Source organism: Neofelis nebulosa, chromosome 6, assembly GCF_028018385.1.
Source record: "Neofelis nebulosa isolate mNeoNeb1 chromosome 6, mNeoNeb1.pri, whole genome shotgun sequence".
NCBI classification, from domain to species: Eukaryota; Metazoa; Chordata; class Mammalia; order Carnivora; family Felidae; genus Neofelis; species Neofelis nebulosa.
The window spans coordinates 29,463,618-29,486,819 of record NC_080787.1 but is presented as its reverse complement, the minus strand read 5'-3'; the positions used below and the strand labels follow the sequence as shown (position 1 = coordinate 29,486,819).

General features: G+C 39.9%; 1 protein-coding gene and 1 long non-coding RNA gene across 4 annotated transcripts in view; one reads left to right on the top strand and one right to left on the bottom strand.

Annotated features, from left to right (window-relative positions):
• MYLK4 (myosin light chain kinase family member 4) overlaps positions 1-23,202 on the bottom strand; it is an 88,818-nt gene that overhangs the window by 34,463 nt on the left and 31,153 nt on the right. The gene's annotated exons all lie outside the window — the stretch shown is intronic.
• On the top strand, positions 1,808-19,444 carry LOC131513881 (uncharacterized). Its single transcript, XR_009262864.1, has 2 exons — positions 1,808-2,281; positions 19,236-19,444. It is a non-coding gene; the product is annotated as an uncharacterized LOC131513881 (long non-coding RNA).

Genomic DNA, 23,202 nt, shown 5'->3' with positions numbered 1-23,202 from the left:
GGATTATCCAGCAAACCACTGCCTCTTCCTTGCCGACCACCCAGGGACACGTGTGGAAATTAGCCTCAGGTAGACTGCCCCAGAGACCACAAAACCTCCCCTCCAAAAGTGATATCAGGGGCATCCAGGGAGGGCAAGCAAATTAAAAAAAAAAAAAAAAAAAAGCCAGCATTTCCAACCACACCTGAAATCCTCTGCCTTGCTTCCTGGTCAGAGTTTAGTAATTGAAAGTGATTTAATTCCTCCACCAAAACGGAGGTGAGCAGAAGAGGAGAGGACTTGGGTTAAGTGCAGAATCACCACTTCACAGGGTGTAGAATTATTTATAGCACTTTACACAAAAGCATATCTGAGAACCATAAATGGTGGCATACCTCTGCCTTCTTGGGGTTCTGCCACCAGAAAAGCAAGCACCTGAGCATTTCAAAAACTGTGCAGCGAGGTTCCTAAGAAAGTGCAACAGTGTGTGTGTTTGTGTGTGTGTGTGTGTGTGCGTGCGCGCGCACCTACGCGTGAGAGACACAGAAAGAGAATAACCAATTTGAAATCCAGGTATAAATGGGATTATAGCTCCTTGATATTCATTTGATTAAAACGAGTCTTACTAAGTTTCCTCTTTTATATAAACTACACAAGACTCAACCTTGGAATGTTTTCACATGAAGTTTACAGTGTTTTTTCATCACCTAATAAAACTCTTCTATTTCTTCCTGCCGCAGACAGTTTTACAAGCATTCATTTCACATGGTGTTCTCAGTGTGCTTTTTAATTTTTATTTTAGGTTCACTTTTATCACTCCATCTCCTGTCTCCTGCTCTGAGTAAGCAATCTACGTTTTTGTGCAGCCTCTGGCCACAGGCTGGCTCATGGAGGTGTGTCTGCTGGCAGAGGCTCCCAGGAGCTCAGTTCTCCTCAGGTGAGGTGATGTGTGGTCCCGCGGGTTGTTAGGGAAGTTCAGCGATCTGAACTTAGATTCGCGGAGCAAAATATTTTACCTCCTCGTGGTTTGCCTTTCCATATCTTGCCCCTCATGGCAAATTTGGTAAGCACACTACAAAGTGGCTTTAAAAAGCTGTCTCTGAAAAGCAATGAGAAGCTGCAAAGCTCTTAAAAAGTCTCTGAATTTGGGATATGTAATCCCAATTCAGTAGCTATAAACTAAGCAGCCATGACTATCCCCAAACATTTCGTCTAGTTCGTCCCACTCAAAGTAGGTCCACGCACAACAGCAACATGGGAGCTTTTCAGAAATGGAGCTGCTCAGCCCCTCCCTCCATTTATCCAATTAGAACCTGTGCTTCACCACTCCCCAGGTGATTTCCATGCACGTTCAAATTTGAAAAGCGTTGGCCCAGGTAGCATCCTTAATGACTTGGTGGCATCCTTAATGACTTGGAAGAAATATTTCACAAAATATTCATCATGGCCGCTTGTATTTGAATCTTGCCTCCATCCACCAAAAGACAATGTCATACTTGGTTAAGCTCTCGAGGGAAGATCATGGAGACAGCAGGAAGGAGCCAACAAACACTCAGCTGGTCTTGAGGGCAGTGGCCAGCAGAAGTCCAGGACTGTGTAGAATATCAGTGGGCTTTGGGGCGCCTGGGTGGCTCAGTCGGTTAAGCCTCCAACTTCAGCTCAGGTCATGATCTCACAGTTCATGAGTTCAATTCCCTCCTCAGACTCTCTGCTGTCAACACTGCTTCAGATCCTCTGTCCCCCTCACACTCTGCCCTCCCCCACTTGTGCTGTCTCTCTCAAAAATAAACATTAAAAAATATATTTAAAAAAAGAATATCAGCTTTGAAGAAGGTCCAGAATATTGACACTGACCCAGGAGTCCTGGCAGGGACTCAGAAGAGTATGCAAGGTTTGATATCATGTGTCTAGAATGTTCCACTAACCTCTGGAGTCTCTGCCAAACTTATGCCTCACAGAAAAGCAGCATTAAGGTGTAAAGGTTCTGTTATGGGCTGTTTGTGTCCCTCCTAAATTCATATATTGAAGCCCTAACTTCCGGTAGCATAGTGTTAGGAGGCGGGGCCTTTAGGTAATAATTAGATATAGATGATGTCATGAGGGTAGAATCTCTATGATGAAACCAGTGTCTTTAGAAGGAGAGGATGAGACTAGGGCCTTCCTCTGTCTCTCTGCCATGGGAGGATACAGGAAGAATGCAGCTGTCTGCAAGACAGGGAGAGGGTTCTCATCAGAACGAGACCATGCTGGCATCCTGATCTCACGCTTGCAGCCTCTAAAACTGTGAGAAAGAAATTGCTGTGTAAGTCACACAGTCTGCAGTATTTTGTTACAACCACCTGAACTAAGAAAGGTACAAAGGTAAACTTTAGAGAATCAGGAATATATTCCGATCAGCTCCAAAATAAGAAGAACACAGTAAGAATTATTAATAGAAGTGCTAATAACTTGGTTGCTGTAAAGGGGACTATCAACTCTAAAAGGAACGTAAGTAATTTTATTTAGCTCTGTTCTTGCAAAAGAAAGATAGTACATAACCTCTGATACCATCTTAAACCCTCAATTTATGCAGAACATAAACACCTTACTGAACTCTTCATGTTTTATCTCATTCTTTTGTTTTATTATGTACATATAGGAGAATATTCAGCTGGCACACTGGTACCATACCAGTTATTAAAATAGGGAAATACTTCCATACTGGTTGGTAAATAGGGGGTGTCCTGAGACCTCCAGGAGCCCCCTCTCCCAACTCCTGACATAACCACCCTCAGGACCCTTATAAGATGCAATAACTTGAGGGTCAATATTTGGCATGACAGAGACCTTCAGTTCTCCATCCATCCATTTCAGTGCAGTCTGATCTGAAAGGTAAGTGACCATGGATTCCCAGGTATGAAATTCAGTTCTACACCAATGAACATGAATATAAAATGAGAGCACTTGACCATAATAGTAGACTCATAGCCATGTAATTTTTAATATTGGATTAAAAACTTTTAAAATTATCTGTGCTACCCCTGAAAGCTAATTATTAGTAGGAATTGAAAATGTGCCTTGACACTCAAGGATAAAGCAATAGCTGATGAGTCAAAAGGAGGTAGGGGAGTCTCTACCAACAACAGCTTTGCCCACCTTAGACCTTGGGACAGTGGTCCTGAAATTTACAAGTCTCCTGCCCCAGAGATTCTTAGTCAATAGGTCTGGGCTGGAGCCCAAGACCATTTTTCATAAGCTTTGGATGTCGTTCTATTGTAAGTGCAGGGTTCATACTTTCAGAAATGTATGAAATTCTTGTTATTCAAGCCCCTACCTTAAGAAGTTTCCCTTTGTGAATTCTTCCTTGAAACACTCTGGTCCCACATCCTTCTACCAAAAGAAGAGTCTATCTTTCTTCCACCTTTATTAACCATGCATCCATCAGGTATTTATCATACTGTGTTGGCATTATTTGTTTGCAAGCCTGACTCTGCCTGGATATCTTGGTATCTCTGGCATCTAACTCAGCATATGGCAAACACTAATTGATACACTGGTTGATTAGAAAGTAGGGGTAGGACTAATTGATACACTGGTTGATTAGAAAGTAGGGGTAGGGGCTGATGCTGGGCAATATTTACTGAGCATCTCAACCAATTATATAAAATGTTTCCTTAAGGGGTGCTATAGCACACCCTTTATGATATCTTCCTCAGTATCAGACTTTGTTGTCTCACCCTCAGGCTCCTGTGGCACCTAGAAATTCCCACTTTCATGTAGAGAAACTTGTTGGCCTGAACCTCTAGGAGAAAGCTTAGAGTCTTCTTAAACCTTTGAGTAAAGTTTTAAAGGTTTGTGTTACCAGTAACATCTAAGACTCCACCCTCAGTGTAGGTTATTGAGGTAATTTACCATTTGATTACCTTCTCAATAAATATCTTATACCTAATAAAAATCAGAACATGTACTATAAACATTCATTTCTTAAAGCATATATTTAAGATCCATTATTCATAAAACTACAACTATAACTTTTTAAATATGCTTTAACACATTAGCACACACAGACACTTGAATACTTTTTTTAAAAAAAGATTTTATTATTTTTAAGTAATCTCTACAAGCAACGTGGGGCTCGAACTTAACAACCCTGATCAAGAATGGTACGCTGTACTGACTGAGCCAGCCAAGTGCCCCCAGGAGACACTTAATGAATACTTTTGATGCTAGAAATGAAAAAAAGTTAGATATTGTTATTGCCACATTTTACTTCATTATGATTATGGAACTTAATTTTGCCACAAGACAAGAGTAAGCAGTAGCTATTTCCTTTGACATGTCTGATTGAACTTCTTTGTATATCACCTAACTCAACATTAAAATAGGTGTTACATAAATGCCTTTGCATTTTACAACTGAAGCCTTTGCAATATTTCTAATGGTGATTAAGTAGCGGATCTAATTATACATCACATCCATTACTCTAATGTTCCTTTAGCTCTAAAGCTCTATGATGCCACAGAATCGAGAACAAAGCTTGGCACAGTTAAAGAGCACACTCTGAAGCTTCACATGCTGGCAAGAGACTGCTTCTCAGGTGCTTTTCCAAGTAGCTTCACTTTCAGCATCTATTTTCTGTTGTGATGATGACTTAGCAATAGCTAGTGTCTTTATGGCAGATCATGGAAAAAAAGTAATGTGTGTTTGTTCGGTTTGTGCTGTTTATTTAGGTCTCCAATTCTCTAATTCTCTCCCAAAGCAGGTGAGGGCTTTGCTTCAACCACAGTAGTCATGGTCAACATGGAAGGAGTTCTCTTGGGGATTTTATCAACAAACTTTCCAATTTGCCTTACTAACAAGGAGAAGGCAGTGTGATGGGAGTAGTGCCCCAGTTCTACTGTGTCTTCTTAAGCACTGCTCCCAGGTAGTAACAAGGGATGTGGGGGATGGGTTTGTAAGACAAGCCCCTCCAGTTCCCTTTCAAATTCATGGTCTCAGGCAGCTTTGGTAGTGAACCTCCCTCCCTGTTTAAATAGGGACCTTCATTTGCTGATTCATATAAGAATGATATTCTTATTCTCAAAGGCAAGAGATTGCTATTTCAATAAACAAAGGCAAAACAAAGCAAAAAAAAAAAAAAGGCAGGTTTTTTTGTTGTGGAAATCAGTTATCTATTAGCCATGATGGCTAATGGCAGGACGGAAAGGAATCTGAAAGACCACCTTAGATTTTACATCACAGATTTAAATTATATTTTAGAAAGAAATTAATGGAACGAGTTTGCCTCACAATCCAGTGGGTTAGATACATAACTGTTTCGTATTCCCAGTCACACAATTCACCACACACACAAAAAAAGACAATATTCTAAGTGTTCCAAATAAGACAACAAAATAGAAAACTTACTAAATCATAAAATCCATTTTGAATTTGGCAAGACCTTAAAGAGCATTGTGGTATGTGTTATGGATACCTAACTCACAATCAGAGACAGGAAGTCATGAAGGGAGAGCTGTCACACACACCCTACTCATTGCAGCTTACGTAGTCCAGCAGGAAGAAGGAAGATTTCCTCTCAACCTGGCAACTGCCCTCACCTGCAGCCAATAAGAGGCCACCTCCACTTCTAAACTTTCTCCTCTCTATAAAAGGACACTCTCCTCCTGTGTTCTCTGTACTTACAACGAACTTGGAAAAACCACTCTCCAAACTGGAAATGAATCTCTCTCTGTCCTGATTGATATTGGCGCTACACTTTAGATGTTCAACCTCACTACCATTATTTTTTTCATGTTCTTTTATTTATTTTTATTTATATTTTAGTTAGTTAATATACAGGGCAATATTGGCTTCAGAAGTAAAATTCAGTGATTCACAACCTCACCACCATTAAACAGCCCCTACCTCAGAGTACTAAAACAGTTCAAATAGTGAAGGTCTCCAATAAACCTCAACAGGTTTCCTTTTGCTTAGACCCTCAAAGATATACCACCTTTTCTCCTTAGTTCCTCCACCATATTGATTTATTTGGGCCAAGATTTTTTAAAAAATATATCATGCTAGAAGTTCTTTCTCCTGAAAAGGAGAAATAGTTCTAGAATTTCAGAGCAGCAACCAAAATAGCCAACTAGGTAAATCCCATGACCCTCAGTATCTTTTATTTGCTCTGACCCTGATGGCCCTTAGAACTAATTCCAAGAACAGTAACCATTTGTCCCCTTTGGATGAGCTACCACCCTCCTTATGGGTAAATACTCAGCTGATATTGACAGAATCCAGTGTACCTCCTACTAAGATCCAAATAGATCCCTCAAAAGCTCTCTCCATAATTTATTAATAAAGAGGCCTATAAATAAAGAGGCCCCTCAAGACATTAAGCAATAATAAAAGACCATAAGGGTCAGAGCTCCATTATCCCCTGTACCTATCCCTGCAACACTTGTATTTTACCTGTGAAGAAACCAAAGGGCCATAGATAGAGGCTTGTCCAGGGCTTCCAAGCTATAAACATTATTATAATCCCTCACCATTCTATTGTCCCCAACTCTCACACTTTATTAACCCCCAACCCTACTGAGAGCAATTTTTTTTTCATGACTGATTTATGTAGTGCTTTCTTTAGTGTTGCAGTAGATAAAGCTAGTCAATATCTTCTTGCTTTTACTTGGGAAGGATAGCAAAGCTACTGAGCAGTAATGCCAGGGTTTCACGGAAAGCCCTTCTTATTTCTCACAAACATTAAAGGCTGATATCAAGTTCCCTGGAGGCTCCACTTTAATACAATATGTGGATGACTTCTCTGCTTCTCTTTCCAAGCCTCCTCACAAGAAGATAGCATCTATGTGCTAAAACTCCTAGCCAAAAAGGGATATAACATCTCTAAGGAGACATTACAATTTGTTCAAACTCAAGTTCAATATTTAGGACATCTAATCTCAGAACAAGGACTTCATTTGGATCCAGAAAATTTTCATGGCATCCTGAACTTCCCAAAGCCTCAAACCAAATGTCAACTGTGAGGTTTTCTTGAATTGACAGATTATTATTGCAACTGTATCCCAAACTTCTCCTTATGGCCCAACTTTATACACCTGACCCTATCATCTAGGAAGATCCAGATGACATAACTTCCCAATGTCAAAAGAAAGTTTAATAAAGCCCCTTGCTCTTGAACATCCAAATTATCAGCTCCCTTTCTTCCTTTTTGCATACAAAAAAGAAAGGAATGCCTGAAGCCTGGGCATATGCCCTCCCCATGCCTCCCAGCTTCACCTGCTACTTACTGTCTTTTTTTGTGAAGGCCACTGAGAAAACAGTCTTTGCATCCCCTTTAACCACTTCTGTGCTGTGAAAGCTCTCCTTACCTTTCGTCACACTCAGTTTCTTTCTATAGGTTATCTCACTTCCTATGAAATTCTACCGTGTACCGCCCCTTATGTTACTTTTGTTCACTGTAATAACCTTAACCCTGACACTCTTCTCACCTCCTCTACCAATTAAACCACCTACAACTGCTTAATACTGACAGATCACCTTCTTGCCCATATGATGACTTACAGGAAACTTCTTTGGATAACAGTTGACTTTTCATTGTTCACTGATGGTTCTTAGTTAAAAGATGAAAATGGCAAATACTGTGTTGGATATGCAACATCAACTCTTTCTGAAGTAACTGAAGCAGCACCCTTGCCTTTGGCTACTTCAGCCTAACAAGGAACTACAAGCACACACATGGGTCTATGTTCCAGCCAAAGGCAAAAGTGCCAGCATTTACACCAACAGTATATATGCCTTTGGAGTGGCTCCCAATTTTGGAATGTTATGGAAACAATGTGGCTTCTTTACTTCCAGTGAAGATAAAATTAAAAGCAGCCCTTACATTCAGGAATTACTGGATGTCATACTCTTACCTGCTGCTTCGGCTATTATTAAAATCCTGGAGCATTATAAACTTGACTTTCTGGAAGCTAAAGGAAAACATCTCACTGACATTTCCATTTAAAAATGCTATCCTCAAAGGGTCTAGAAGTCAAATCTCTGTCATGGTGCAAAGGAACTCACCTCCAGAGGATAATCTGGAGAAACTGACTAGAGACACCCAACAGTAAAACAAGATTGGCAATCAAATGGTTGTTAGTATGATAAGAAGAGAAACTTCTGGTTTGGACCAAGTACAAACCTGGCCCTACCAGAAATTCTAAAGTTCCCACTATTGACCAACATGCATTGAACCACTGGTCTAAAGATAAAATGATGTTCATAAGTTAATAGTTGTAGGGAAATACCAACAAGACTACAAAAAGTACCTACTTTGCTTTCCCCACCTGCCAAAAATACAATCCAGGGAAACCTGTCGACACTATTCCTAGGCACTTTAAATTGCCTAATGGGTCATTTGAATTTTGGCAAATGGACTTTATTCAGCTACCCCCACCTCATGGATACAAATATGTCTTGGTAATGATTTGTATGTCTTCCCACTGGCCAAACCCCTTCCATGTAGACTAGCTACTATTTTTCTTCAGTAGCTAAAATCCTATTAGAATACAACCATCCCTACCTGGGGAATGCCTCTTGAGCTCCATAGCAACTGAAGAACCCATTCTATTGGTCAAATATTATGGCAAGTCTGTGCCGTTTGGCCAGATCTATAGCATTTTCACTGTGTTTACCATCATCAGTCTTCAAGGCTAGTCAAAGGAACCAAAATAAATTAAAAATTTTATGGAAACCCTCCAAATACCTTGGCCAAAAAGTATTGCCATTGGGCCTTCTAAACCTCAGATCCACTCCCTTTAACTCATAAACTCTCACCCTTTGAGACAAATACTGGGTTCCTGATGCATCTAGCTTCTCCCTTTTCTGATCTGCACGTAATAAAGGAGACATATGTTACTGTTGCAAAGCTCTAATTACATCCCTTAAAAATAATCATACTCTAGTAGGGCAATCTTTTCACAGCGCACTCCCAGGAGACAAAGACATCAAACACCACACTCTGCAACCTAGGAATTTTGCTTATAGGAAGAGACGTCTCAAAAAACCTCTTTTCAAGCACACTGGAAAGGCCCTTACCAAGTGTTACTAACCAATCCTCATGCCACCAAACTGCAAGGAGTTGACTCTTGGATCAATGTTCATCATCTAAAGAAAGCCCCTGACTAGAACTACACACCAACTGGTGACCTCAAATTAAAGATTTCCAGGAACTTAAGCAGACAGCTTTCCCAAGATGACAGGATCAGGCCTGTTCTCCTTTCTGCTTTTTCTCACCTTGTTTTCTCTTTCTCTGTCCTGGAAAGACAATGCCCTTGCTTTCATTTCCCAATCCATCGCAAAAGGAGGAAACTTTTCTGATTGTTCGGAAAACCCTGATCTGGCCATGACAGACGTGATCCTTTAGTCTTCCCCATAGCAAACTTTTCCTTCATTCCCAATGTGACCTCTAATAATACCTGCACCCCTCCAGGTATTTCTTACTGAGTCAAACCTCAACAACCACGTTCTCCTATGCCTTGCTTTGACCTCTCCCCATTATAACTCCCAATGCAACTAACTGTACCTATTCCACCCATACAGTTTCCCATTCTCCCTAATACCTCAGGTCTGTGTACGGTAGCAAAAGAACTTCCCTCTGTACAGCCATCAAGAATAAAGTCCACATAACAGAAGGGTTTCTCCTTAATTATTCCCCAAACACCACTGACCCTTGACTTGGAAGAACCAATCAAGTAATTCCAAGTAATGGCACTATTAGTAATCAGCCCCCAATAGTAATTTTATGTGCACCACCTGGTTTAATCGTTGTGTGTGGTGAATTGGCCTCTAAATGGGCCTGTGAATGTACTGGAAGATTTGATTCTAACTGTTCCTGTGGCCATCCACAATAAATTGGAAGGCTCCCATGGTCCTCCATTGGTCTTTTCCATTAAGCTTTTATCACCACCTCAAATGGGAATTCATAGGACATATACATGACTCTGTATTTGCCTCCTTTGGAAGGGCACTTATCCCTTCTGTGCATGTTCACGCCAATGAACAAATAATTAGAAATCTCTCTCTGGAATTGGGAAAACTTACTTATTCTACCACTATGGCAATAACAGGCCAACAATGATCACTTAGCTCATAAGTCAAAGTAGTTTTAAACAATTGCATAGCACTTGATTACCTACTTGCTGAACAGGGAGGCATTTGTGTGATAACAAACATGGCCTGTTGCACATGGATAAATTCCTTCAATTACATAATATTAGAGGAACAAGCACATTGGCCACAAAAAATTCCACCTGATGATCTATGGTGCTTTGATCTCTTTAGCTGGCTTGGGCTTCTGGTTTAGGACTATAATACAAGCTGGGGTCACTATTCTGCTCCTCATCTTATTTTGTGTAAACATTGTTAAAGCTTTGTACCTGTTGCCTATTGAACCTTTGTAGTAACAAAGTACCCAATACGGTGATGCTGACTCAGTGCTTCCAGATGATCCCCAACACTTACAACTTTGATAAGATGTAGACCTTGGATGAGAAATGCCAGAAAGCTCTCCCTCCCCACCCTTGCTTGTTTTCCAAATATGGCCTCAGTGTCTTCCAGTCTATGTTCTTTCCTTCCAGCATGGGATGTGACATCTGGAAAAGGTCCTTCCTGGCACCAAGGGACAAAAACGATTCCAATAAGGCATAGATGATCCAGAGAAAGATCTTTATCAAAAGGGGGAAATATGAAAATGTGTTAAGGAAAACCTAACTCAAAATTGGAGCCAGGAAGCCTGTAAGGGGGTAGTTCTCATGCTCATGGCACTTGTCACAGCTTGCAAAATCCAGCAAGATGAAGACTTCCTCTCCGCTGGCAATAGCAAGCTGCCCTCACCTCCAGCCAATGAAGGGTCACCACTTCAATTGCCTGCAACCAATGAAAAGTTGCCACTACTTTAAACTCATCTTTCTCCAATGAACTTTTGTTCAAAACAACCCCTTCCTAACTTCCTCCTTTCCTCTATGAAGAGACACTTTTCTCCTTTGTTCTCTGGACTTGTCTATGGTTTGCCACAGTTTGCTTGTACTGAATTGCAATTCTTCTGCTTTTCCCAAATAAACTAGATTTTCCTGGCTGAATCCTTTACCTTTCTCTTTTAAAAGATTGACAGCATGTAGCCCAGTCAGCTCAACTAGAGATGAGAAATGAGATTCTACCCAATTTCACCTAATTATAGGAGATTTTAATAACGTTAAAATGTTTCTGCTAAAAGGAAAAGTTGTTGATATTACTGGTGATTTTTTCCACAATACCTTCATCCTTAAAAATGTAGAGGTGGCTCAGTTGGCTAAGCGAGTCTGACTTTGGCTCTGTTCATGATCTCGCAGTTCGTGAGTTCAAACCCTGTGTCAGGCTCTGTGCTGGCAGCTGGGAGCCTGGAAACTGCTTCAGATTCTGCATCTTCTGCCCTCTCTGCCCCTCCCCCACTCGTGCTCTGTCTCTCGCTCTCTCTCTCTCTCTCTCTCTCTCTCCAAAATAAACATTAAAAAAAATTGGGCGGGGGTGGGGGGAACCCCTGAGTGGCTCAGTCAGTTAAGCGTCCGACTTCGGCCCAGGTCACGATCTCATGGTTCATGAGTCCAAACCTTGTGATGGGTTCTGTGCTGACAGTTCGAGCCTGGAGCCTGCTTTGGATTCTGTGTCTCCCTCTCTCTTTCCTTCCCCCACTCATGCTCTTTCAAAAATGAATAAACCTTAAAAAAAATTAAAATTTTTTTAAATGTAAAAGGACATTGTGGCACACAGTCTCAGTCTTTATTTTTTCTCATTAAAAATCTACCACCACCAGTAAATTTTTTGAATGTACACAGTCTCAGCATTTCATTTGTTGTTGCATACCAGTTTTCTATGATGTTTAAAAGTAGTAGGCAACTATAGATTATGTTAGGTATTGGCATAAGCATTAATCTATGTTTTCTTATTGGACTGTTATCATGAGAAGTACATAGTTAGGTCAAGTAAGTTTTAAAGTGACTACTTTTGTCTGGAGGAAAAAAATCCCTGTCAAATAAGACATAATGATGGATGGGATTAAGAAAACTCTTCAGCCTTAGACTAGACATCCCCTGAGAATAGGGAGCGGCCATTCTTTACTTTCCTTGGCTTGTGAAGAGTCCCTCTTGGAATTCTGTGTGAGGGGAGAGGTGAGCACTATCATGCACACCATATATTTCCATAGGAAGCAAAAAACAATTGCAGACTTGCTCTTCTGCCTTCCTGGAGACTGTAGGCTAGACTACACCCAGATAACAATAAATAAATAAATAAATAAATGCCTATGATGAGGTGACAGCTGGTCTCTACGGCAGAAATGCATAATCAGTGTTGGAAAGTTCAAGTGTGGGTATTCCAAGAACAGGATTAAAGTCTGTTTTCAGTTAGGAACCTCATAAAAAAGTGTGCTCCATCTGTGTTTACTACATGCAGCTGCACCTCTTTCCAAGGGCGTAATGAACTTTTTCTTCTTTGTGAACACTGACTTACACTCAAATGTAACAACCTTAATTATCACTAGCAAAATACTTGTGTGAGACAACATAGACCAATACATGTGTGCTCTTCCCCCATTTATTGAAAGGTATTGCATACTTCATATTCATGCGCCCAGCTATTTAATCAGATTCCAGAAAATAAATCTAAACTGTGAAATGAGAAACTGCTAAAAGAAAAAAAAATAGAAGTAACTTTTTCCAACTATTCTGATCATATCTCATTATGTTCATGTATTAAAATTTAGGCAATAGTCTAAATATACTTGAATTTCACATTTAATGAGATCAGTTCAATTTGGCACTTAACAATCACTATAAAAATTTTCATTTTGATTTAGTTCGGTTACAAGCAATATAGTTTTCAAACTGACCTCATTACTGGTGGAATACATTTACACAAATATATAATATACCAGCAAAATCGGTCAACTCTGAACATGAAAAGTTCTTCACATGCTATTACTTTGCTGTTGTTCATTTTCTGTTCACTCCCACAAAATTACTCATATTGGCACCAATTTCTCCTATCTAACAGAGAAGTAGTGTTATTTAAAAATAAGTAAGTTCCAGGTAGATGTTATAATAGCATTAAGTACATTTTATGAATTTTACTTATAGAATCACCTCAAAATTTTCTCTACTAAAAGTTGTTACAATAAATGTCAGTCAGATTCAGTTTTTCCTTTGAATTTTAAAGAGAATTAACCATGGGGTGCCTGGGTGGCGCAGTCGGTTAAGCGTCCGGCTTCAGCCAGGTCACGATCTCGCGGTCCGTGAGTTCGAGCCCCGCGTCAGGCTCTGGGCTGATGGCTCAGAGCCTGGAGCCTGTTTCCGATTCTGTGTCTCCCTCTCTCTGTCCCTCCCCCGTTCATGCTCTGTCTCTCTCTGTCCCAAAAATAAATAAACGTTGAAAAAAAAATAAATAAATAAAGAGAATTAACCAGAGGAGAATTACAACTCTATGAAAATCTACATTCTATAAAATGGAGACTCACCTGCAAAAAATCCTCAGTTCAAAATCCTAAAATGTGTATTTTTTTCAAGTGGTTAAATAACTAAGACTAGTTTATTATATAATAATGAAATAATTTTAATTAAATAGCATACCATTCATATACAGTTCATAATCATCCATATTTTTATTAAATATTGTTTCCATCAATAGTGATTTAACCAAATTAATGTCTGCAGAGTATACATAGCCTTTCCCCCTAGATGATCTAATATCTTTATTAAAACTTAAAAATAGGAATTGTGATAGAATTAATCCTACCCTAATATCTAAATAATGTTTTATTTTTATAATTAACAATGTTAAAATAAGTTCCCTTCCTAAGTTCAAGTTCTAATCAAACAACACCAGCTCCAAACTAGAACCTGAAAAAGTTGAGTGAATATATAAACATACTTGTGCTTAGAAATAATAGAAGTGTATGCTTACAATTGATATTGCTGAATGAAAACTCCATTTTTAAAATTTTGCCTTTAAGCATTATATTTTGCTACATTCTCCTTCAATGATTTTATGGATCATTTTTCAGACAATATGAAAGAGTTGACTTCTACTTATCATTTAACTTCAAAAACTTGCCATATAATGTAGGCTTCATTGTCATAAATTTTGGCTATGGGGAAAAAAAATCATGGCTCACCCTTCCATTTCCTCTGCTAACACAACAGAAGCAATTATCCAATCTCAAAAAGTATCCTTGCTTTGACTTAAGCCATTAGTCTCAGCCTTAGGGAGCTCAGGGGTAAATTGGCTACTCCTCACCCACTTAGGGATTCTGGCAGCTCTCAGCTTCTCACGGGGGGGGGGGGGGGGGGGGTGGGGGGGTGGGGTGTTGTTTTGTTTATGCCCAGGACTATATGTTCCAGTCCACTTAATCTTTTGGCTTGTTACTTTGTACTCCAACTCATAACCGCAAGTTCTGATTTCCTCCCCACATGGTTCCCTCAGCGCTGCAGTCTTTATATTATAGGAAGGCCTGGGTTCACCTTCTGGCTTCTACACCTCTGTATACTTTCCTGCATAGCACATAACCTTGAAAACACTATCTGGTTTCTTTCTAAATGAGCAACTCTCATATGGCACTTTTAAAAATATCTTAAAACTTTAATATCTCTTGGTAAGCCATGTACCTATCAGGTTTCTGATGGTTCCTGTTCTCTTAGAAGAAAGATCCTTTGGTTTCTTCAGCTTAGACCTACTCCCATTAACCGTACTTATTATTTATGCATAATCAGAAACTGATATCTGTGTGACATTTTTTTCCCACTTTGGCCATCATAACACTCTTACCAGTCTTTTCATCTACCGGTATATTTGAAATCTAAAATAAAAGCTGCCCTAAGGAATAGCAGAGAGGTCCAGGCAGCCTAGCAGTTCTTACTTTACCCCAAGCCTATGGATCCACAGCCCACTTGAAACAGAGGTAAATTACACACTTGTAAGTCATGGGAACAAGGTTCAAAACTGAAACACATATTATAGGGCAGTGACCCTCTATCCTAGCTGCATAATAGAATTACCTGGAGAGTCTTTGAAAAATAGCAATACTGGTTTCTCATGCCAGACTAATTGTATCCAAAACTCTGGAGGGAGGCCCACACTTTGGTATTTTCTAAAGGCTTACAGTTGTCTGATTTAGCAAATGAAAACATAGGTGCCCAGTTAAATTTAAATTTCAGATAAAAAACAAATACTTTTTTTAGTATAAGTATGACCCATACAATATTCTTATACTAGAAAAAAATCATTATTTATCTGAAATTCTATTTTAACTTGTACCTTGTGTATTTTCTCTGGCAACCTATGTGACTGCAATGAGCAGTCAAGAGTTGGGAACAATTGTCCTAGGGTTAGCTTGCTAGGGTGCTATCCCTCTAATTTGCCATGTTTGTCTTGGTGGAAAGTGAATTCTGTTGCCCCATTCAAGACTCATCTTTCAGATTTGGTTAACTATGGTTTAATTTACCACACTTTAGTAGTATGTGTTGCAGACATGCTAGGATTTGACAACAGAGAAATAAACAAGATACTGTCCTTGTCCTCAAAAGACCATTCCAGAGGTGAAATCAAACCTTCCATACTTGAACCTATATTTGATTAAAATAAGAAATAATTTTTTAAAAATTTTTACCTAAATAGTAATTGATTGATTGTGTTGACATTTCTGTTTATAAGAAAAGCCCATTTGGAGCAAGACTTACAGGAAACCGATTCTTTAGAGTTATCAAAAGTACATTCTTAAAAATGAACTTTTAAACACTGGTTTAAAGTTTCCCTCATCTATAGGTTTTCTGGCACTGATAGCCAATTCCAGTGTTAAATGATGCCTCCCTTCTCCAGGCTGCTTTCAGCTTTGGTGCTGTTACAAGCTCTCAAGCCATGCAGTTCCTTAGAAGATTTGAAGCACATTTTTTAGTATTTTTTAAAATTGGTGTTTAAAATGTTGAACAGGATGAGATCAAGAGACAAAGAGCCAAGTATTTTGTAATAGCATCACAGCTGGAATCTTACAGCATGACAAATAATTTGTTACCGACAATGTCCAAGGTATGGAAATCTGCAAGCCTTGTATTTTCCAAATCAGAGTGGTAAATTTATTCTCATATCTTGCACTAACTCATCTCCAGGTGTGTGTTCTTGAGTGGGACAGATAGGCTGGACTTGCGGCCAGTCTGCTGGACTATGCGTAACTGCACACAAGCATGTACACGGGTCTAAGACAGGATCCGTCACCCTCCATGTGAGCCACAGCAGAGAACATGCTGAAAGACACAGGTCTACATTGGTATCGATCTGTTCACACATATGGAGTATTTTGTAATTAACCACAACTTCAGCCAGCTCTTCTGTTACCCAGTTTACATGCCTCTGAATTTCCCACAAGACATGGCAAGAAACTCAATTGCAGAAATTTATCTATATCATGGCATTCCCACACCAGCTAGTAACTCAGGAGAAAAAGGAATAAAACGAGTTTAGCATGACATTTTCTTGATGAATGCAAGTTACAGATTTTCATTAGTGTTTTGATATGTTGGCAAACCCCTACCTTTACCCCCAGATGGTACTATATACCAAATATTCTTAACTACCAGTTACTCCCAAATGTTTTGTTAATTTCTCTTCCATATGTCTCAGTATAGATGAAATAAAATGAGAGGGAAGAGTCTCTTTTTATTTTCAAACTGTGTGTTAGTATGATGCGGGAGGAAAATTTTCTGGTTGTCATGCATGAGATTTTCGGGGGGGGGGGCGCTCAGCCCCATGGAATGAACATAATTGGGTATGAATAAACTTTAACAGGGTGGTGTTCTCTGAGAATCTATGAGGTGAAAAAATGCATCTGAGACAGGCATTCAACATGTAACATTATCCACTAATTAAAAACAGTTTTTAAGTAATGCTTAAAGTTGAGTATCTTTGGTTTAAAAAAAAATAAGCAAATTTTAAGGTATTTAATTTTATTTTTTTTTAAATTTTTTTTTAATGTTTTTTATTTATTTTTGGGACAGACAGAGACAGAGCATGAACGGGGGAGGGGCAGAGAGAGAGGGAGACACAGAATTGGAAACAGGCTCCAGGCTCCGAGCCATCAGCCCAGAGCCTGACGCGGGGCTCGAACTCACGGACCGCGAGATCGTGACCTGGTTGAAGTCGGACGCTTAACCGACTGCGCCACCCAGGCGCCCCAAGGTATTTAATTTTAAAGTAGGCTCTGAGGATTTTGTTACACAGAGCAAGATACTAACATACTTGTTTCTCACACTAACTAATGCTCTTCTGTCCAATCACAGTATCCTTGACAAAAGGTGCTTCTGTACCAATATAATTAATAAAAACAAAGATTATATATTATGAATGGGAATATGTATCAGAATACATATCAGAATTTGGCCAGTATGAACTAAGTTTTTCTCATGTTTTTTTTTAATTTCTTTCAAATGTTTATTTATTTTTGAGAGAAAGAGAGAGACAGAGAGTGAGTGGGCGAGGGGCAGAGAAAGAGGGAGACACAGAGTCCAAGGTAGGCTCTAGGCTCTGAGCCGTTAGCAGAGGGCCCAATGCAGGGCTCAAACTCACAACCCGCAAGATCATGACCTGAGCTGAAGTCAGATGCTTAACCAACTGAGCCACCCAGGCGCACCACATCTTTTCTTTTAAAGCAGAAGAGGGACTGCTGTTAACTGATTTATTTAAAGAAACCATCACCATATTCTCATCTAATACTCACCGTAATCTAAAACCATCAAGCACTGATATTACTCTCACTGTAACAACAGCTTCATCATGCTCTGGGGCTCGTATTCATCAGAGGCCACCTGAGCTGATGGATGACCTCTGTGGAGTGAAGTCTTAAGTCTCAGCTGGTCCCCTTTTGTCCATCAATGGTGTTCACCTGCTGTGTTCATAAGTATCCATGTGCTCTCTCTGACACGTAGGTCTCATTGGTCTCAAGTTGGCAAATTCCAGAAGAGGGACCATTTATGCATAGGCTTGCATATTTGCAAATAGCCTGATGAGCTCCACCCAGACCTGTGTGTCTACTTCAGGCCATTTAAAATCCAGTAGGAAGCCACCAGTTAGTCAAAGAATATCATCAGTGATAAAAAATTTCAAGTTATCTCTAACTTGAGCTAAGCAGAACAACAACAAAAACCTAGAATATTCATTAGTCTAGGATATTCATATTTTGAGAAGTTGATTTTAATGATCACGAAAATCATAAGCAATGGTTTCAAACTTAATTTAAGCAGAATTAACCAAACCTGATTTCTAAGGGTTTCGAGGAGTACTAAGTGGTACCCACCGAGGTGAAGAAGGCCCCCACTGAGGTATGCTTGTCTTCATGGAGTCAGATTTCTACTCCCTTAACACCAAGACTTTATGGCAAAAGGGCCAGATATAAGCTACTCTGCCACTGCTCAACAGAGTACCTTGCTTCAAGTCATAAACAGTCCTGAAGAAAGCAAGCTATTCAAATCGATGAAATTTTAACTCCTAGATGAGGTCATCTCCATCAAAATCGATTATTGATCTATAGCCAGGATGCTGGGTTCTAGTCCCATTTCTGCTCACCAACTGTGTGCCCTGAGGAAGGCATTTAATATCTCAAAGACCATGTTTCTCTCTGCCAAATGGGCTTACTTTCTACTTTCTAGATCCAAAGATTACTGTGAGACTAAGATACAGTGACAAATGTGGAAGTGTTTTTGGAAAAAGAAAAGCAACGAAAACACTAACTCAATTTAGTCTTCCTCAAACAAGCATTTTCAAGTGTCTGCACAAACTGTGTTTGCTCTGAATCCTCTCTCTACTGCCAAAGGGGAAGTTTCTGTGTGTCTCTACACCTAGTCTGTCACCACTGCTGAAATAGAAGGAGTGTCCATGCATGACCCTGACACTTGGAAGAACACTCTTCCTTTTACATAAGAGTTCGTACAAAGCTGCCACTGGCATTATGTTAGAGAGGGGGAGTTCCCCACCCCAAGAGTCAGGACAAGCTTTAACTGTCAGGAATCCCCTGGGGAGGTCACCAAGGACCAGCACAGCCAGGTGGTGAAGGGTTTCCCAGCCAGTACCTTTTAAAGGTCGTATTCCATATTTAGGCCCAAGGATAGGCTGGCAAATGTGCCCTGAGCTACAACCCAATAGAGAACTTTGTGTGTCTTCAAAAGAAAAATAAGTCACTGCCACTCCCACCTGAACCCAGAATAAAGAATGATTTTTTTTTTGAGTGAAAAGTAATAAAAGCCAAAACCACCATGAGATACCACTCATCAGGATGGCTACTATCAAAAACAAAAAAGGACAAACAAAAACCAGTGTTGGTGAGAATGTGGAGAAATTGGAACCTTTGGGCCCTGTTGGTAGAAATGTAAAATGGTGCAGCTGTTGTGGAAAATGGTGTAGCAGTTTCTCAAAAAATAAACATAGAATTACCATATGATCCAGCAATTCCATTTCTGGGTATATACCAAAATAATTAAAAGCAAAGACTCAAAGAGATATTTGCATATTCATGTTCTCAGCAGCATTATTCACAATAGCCAAAGGTGGAAGCAATTCAAGGATCCATTTACAGATGAATAGATAAACAAAGCATGGGCTATACAGACAATGGGAATATTGTTCAGCCTTAAAAAGGAAGGAAATTCTGACAGAGGCTACAACATGGATGAACCTTGAAAACTTGCGCAGTGAAATGAGCCCATCACAAAAGGACAAATAGTGTATGGTTCCACATATACAAGGTACCTAGAAGAGTCAGATTCATAGAAACAGAAAATAGAAGGGTGGTTACTGGGAGCTGGAGGATGGGAAAATGGGGAGTTAGTGTTTCATGGGTTCAATAGTTTCAGTTTTGCAAGATGAAAAAGTTCTGGAGGGGCGCCTGGGTGACTCAGTCAATTAAGCATCCGACTTCAGCTCAGGTCATGATCTCACGGTTCATGAGTTCAAGCCCCGTGTCAGGCTCTGTGCTGACAGTTCGGAGCCTGGGGCCTGCTTCAGATTCTGTGTCTCCCTCTCTCTCTGCTCCTCCCCCAGTCATGCTCTGTCTGTCTCTCCTTCAAAAATAAATGAAAACATTAAAAAAAATTTTTTTTAAAGTTCTGGAGATGGATGGTGGTGATAGTGGCACAACAATGTAAATGTACTTAAAAGCCACAGAGCTGTACCCTTGAAAATGGTTAAGGTAGTATATTTTATATTTTACCATTATTTTTTTAAATCATAAAAGCTAATATATGTTCTGCTGTTTGGGAATTTTCTGAAGAAAAAGTAGGCTAACCAGACAATTGTGGACAGACAAAAAGGGCTGTTAAGGCTGTAAAGGCATGTTAAGGTGTCCTGGCTCCATTAGAGGTCTGAGCCCAGGAGAGTTTATCTGCTCAAGGAAAAGGAGTATATCCCTACTGGGCATCTGTCAAAGCTTTCTGCTGAGCTAGTCCTGCGTCAAGCTCCCAGTCTATAGTTAAGGATCAAGATCACAAATACATTGTTGTTCTCTGGTTCACCTTTGCAGAAATTCATGTTCTCCTTCCATTTCTGCAAGAGGTACATGTTTGCACCGTATGGAAAATGAAGGTGTTTTCCCTGCCAGAGAAGGAGATGTTTGCACAGTAGAAGAACTCAGAGCATGTGTGAAACTAAAGTTCCTTGGCAAATCCAAGATTTATGGAACCTTTACTAGCCAGGAGCCCATGGTTTGTAATGCACACCCACTGCCCAGGCTCCCATGACTCCTGCCGCCATGAATTTTAGAGACTTCACACTCTGCTCAAAGGTCTCAGTTCCCCAGCTCCATATCTAAACAAACAAACAAAAACCCCTCTAGTAAATGCTTCTTTGTAAATGCAGAATAACAGAAATGAAAGGGTTCTAAGTAAGCACTGTTGATAAGTGGATTGCTTAAGCTAGATAATTATCTTTTTCCATATTTCTTTTCTTCTTTCCCAAAGGATTTGAGGTCATTACCACATAGTTAGAACATTTTAAAAGTTGGATTTGGTGTTATGGTCAATAATTTTAAATGACAACAGGTTTTTTTATTTTTTATTTATTATTTTTGAGAGAGTAAGCAGGGAAGGGGCAAAGGGAGGTTGGGGAAGAGAGGATCTGAAGCGGCTTCTGTGCTGACAGCAGACTGCCCAATGAGGGGCTCAAATTCATGAACTATGAGATCTTGACCTGGGCCAAAGCTAGATGCTCAACCCACTGAGCCACCCAGGTGCCCCAAATGACAACAGTTTTTATGGAAACTAAGTCTGTGGATGCCTTTTCAAGGCATCATAATCAAAATGTCATGAATCACCTCTTCTTTGGTTTTTCTTTTTTTTTTTTAAGTTGAAAATAGACTTGCACATACTAGCAAGGATGTGTTTAAGCATGATCCTTTTTGGATAAATCTTTAAAGCATTTGCATATATGCTGAAATGTGCATAAAAACTTCTAGAAGAAAGCACAAGAAATGACTAACAGTGTTCACTGCATAGAGAGAAACATGAATTGGGCCCACCCCAGAGTAATCTCTGTCCATTTTAGAATTTTCTGTACAGTTTGAATTTGTTATCCCAAGCTAGCATGTGTATACATATATATTCATTCATTCAAGATAAAATGTTGGGTATGCTCAGAGGAATAAGACAGAGCCCCTGACAGAAAACTCTTTATAACCTAGTAAGGGACACTGATAATAAGTACATTATTAAATAATTATCATGTATGTGCTACAATTGTTTAAGAGCCTGGGCTCAGGGGTGCCTGAGTGGCTCAGTTGGTTAAGCAATCAACTTCGGCTCAAGTCACGATCTCACCGTCCGTGAGTTCAAGCCCCGCATCCGGCTCTGTGCTGACAGCTTGGAGCCTGGAGCCTGCTTCAGATTCTGTGTCTCCCTCTCTCTGTCCCCTCCCCCATCCATGCTCTGTCTCTCTCTGTCTCAAAAATAAAATAAAACATTTAAAAAAATTTAAAGAAAAAGAACCTGGGTTCAAATTCTGACTTGGCCATTTTCTAGCTATGTGATTTTGGGTAAACTACTTAATCTTTCTGTGCCTCAGTTTTCATCTGGAATAGGATAATAATAGTTGCTACTTCATCAAGTTTTTATGAGCATTAAATGAATGAGCATATGTAAAGCACTTAGGACAGTGCTGGGCTTATGGTAAGCTCTCAATAAACTCCTAATATTATTATGGGAAAGATGCAAGATAGGCAATACACCAACCAGCACAGTGAAAAGAGGAACTTCTTCTGCCTGGGTCCTGGGTACCAAGGTTTTGAAGTGAAGATGCTGCTTAAATGAGGCCCTAAAAGATAAATAGGTTTTTGCCAGGGGAATAGGAAGAAAAGAACATTTTGGGGAAAGAGAACAGTGTGAGAAAGGGCAGGGAGGTGTGGCTGCCTGGACAGCAGCCCAAAATAGGCAATTTGAACTCCTGAACTTTCCTTCCAGGAGTGTCTCAAGGAAATGAAAAAGAAAGGGCAACTTTGTTCGTTTTTAAAGTCCAGTACGTAATATGTGTAAAGTCTGACCCTTCATATGGCATTTCAGACTCACTTGTTAAATTGCTTTTTTATAGTCTTCTTGGTAGAAGTTCACACCTGATCAAACATCTGTAAATTAACTAGTATAAAAAATGAAAATTGTGAAATATAAAGCAGATACCTATGCAGACCTCCAGAGCACAGATATGCAGGATAGAGCGGGCCTCACACCTCTGCAATCCAATTTACACCTGCTTCTGGGGTCGAGTCATTTGAGACACACTGTTTGGTATTGGGAAACAGACCCCTGACAGGTCCACCTCAGCACCCACTAAGTGGTATTCAAGGCAGAGGTCCAGCATATAACACTCCCCCAGTTGTTCCCAAATCTGAGTTTGGACCATGACCTTGCACTCCTCAACTCAAAGTCACATTGACTGGGCACCTACGTGTGCAAGACTCTGCACTAAGGGGTTTCTTAATATCTCAGTCAATCCTCACAAGGAGCCTCTGGGAAAACATTTCTGATTTCCTTCTTGGAGGGGAAAACTGAGCTTCTGAGAAGTTAAGCAATTTTCCCAAGTTCCTGGCCAATAGTTAGGATTTGTATCCATGCCTTCTTAATCTACATTCAGTGCTCTTTTCGCTATCTGCTGCCACCTCAGAGAAATGCTCTAAGCTCAGCATGCCAAGATGTCATACAATTAAAGAGAGTT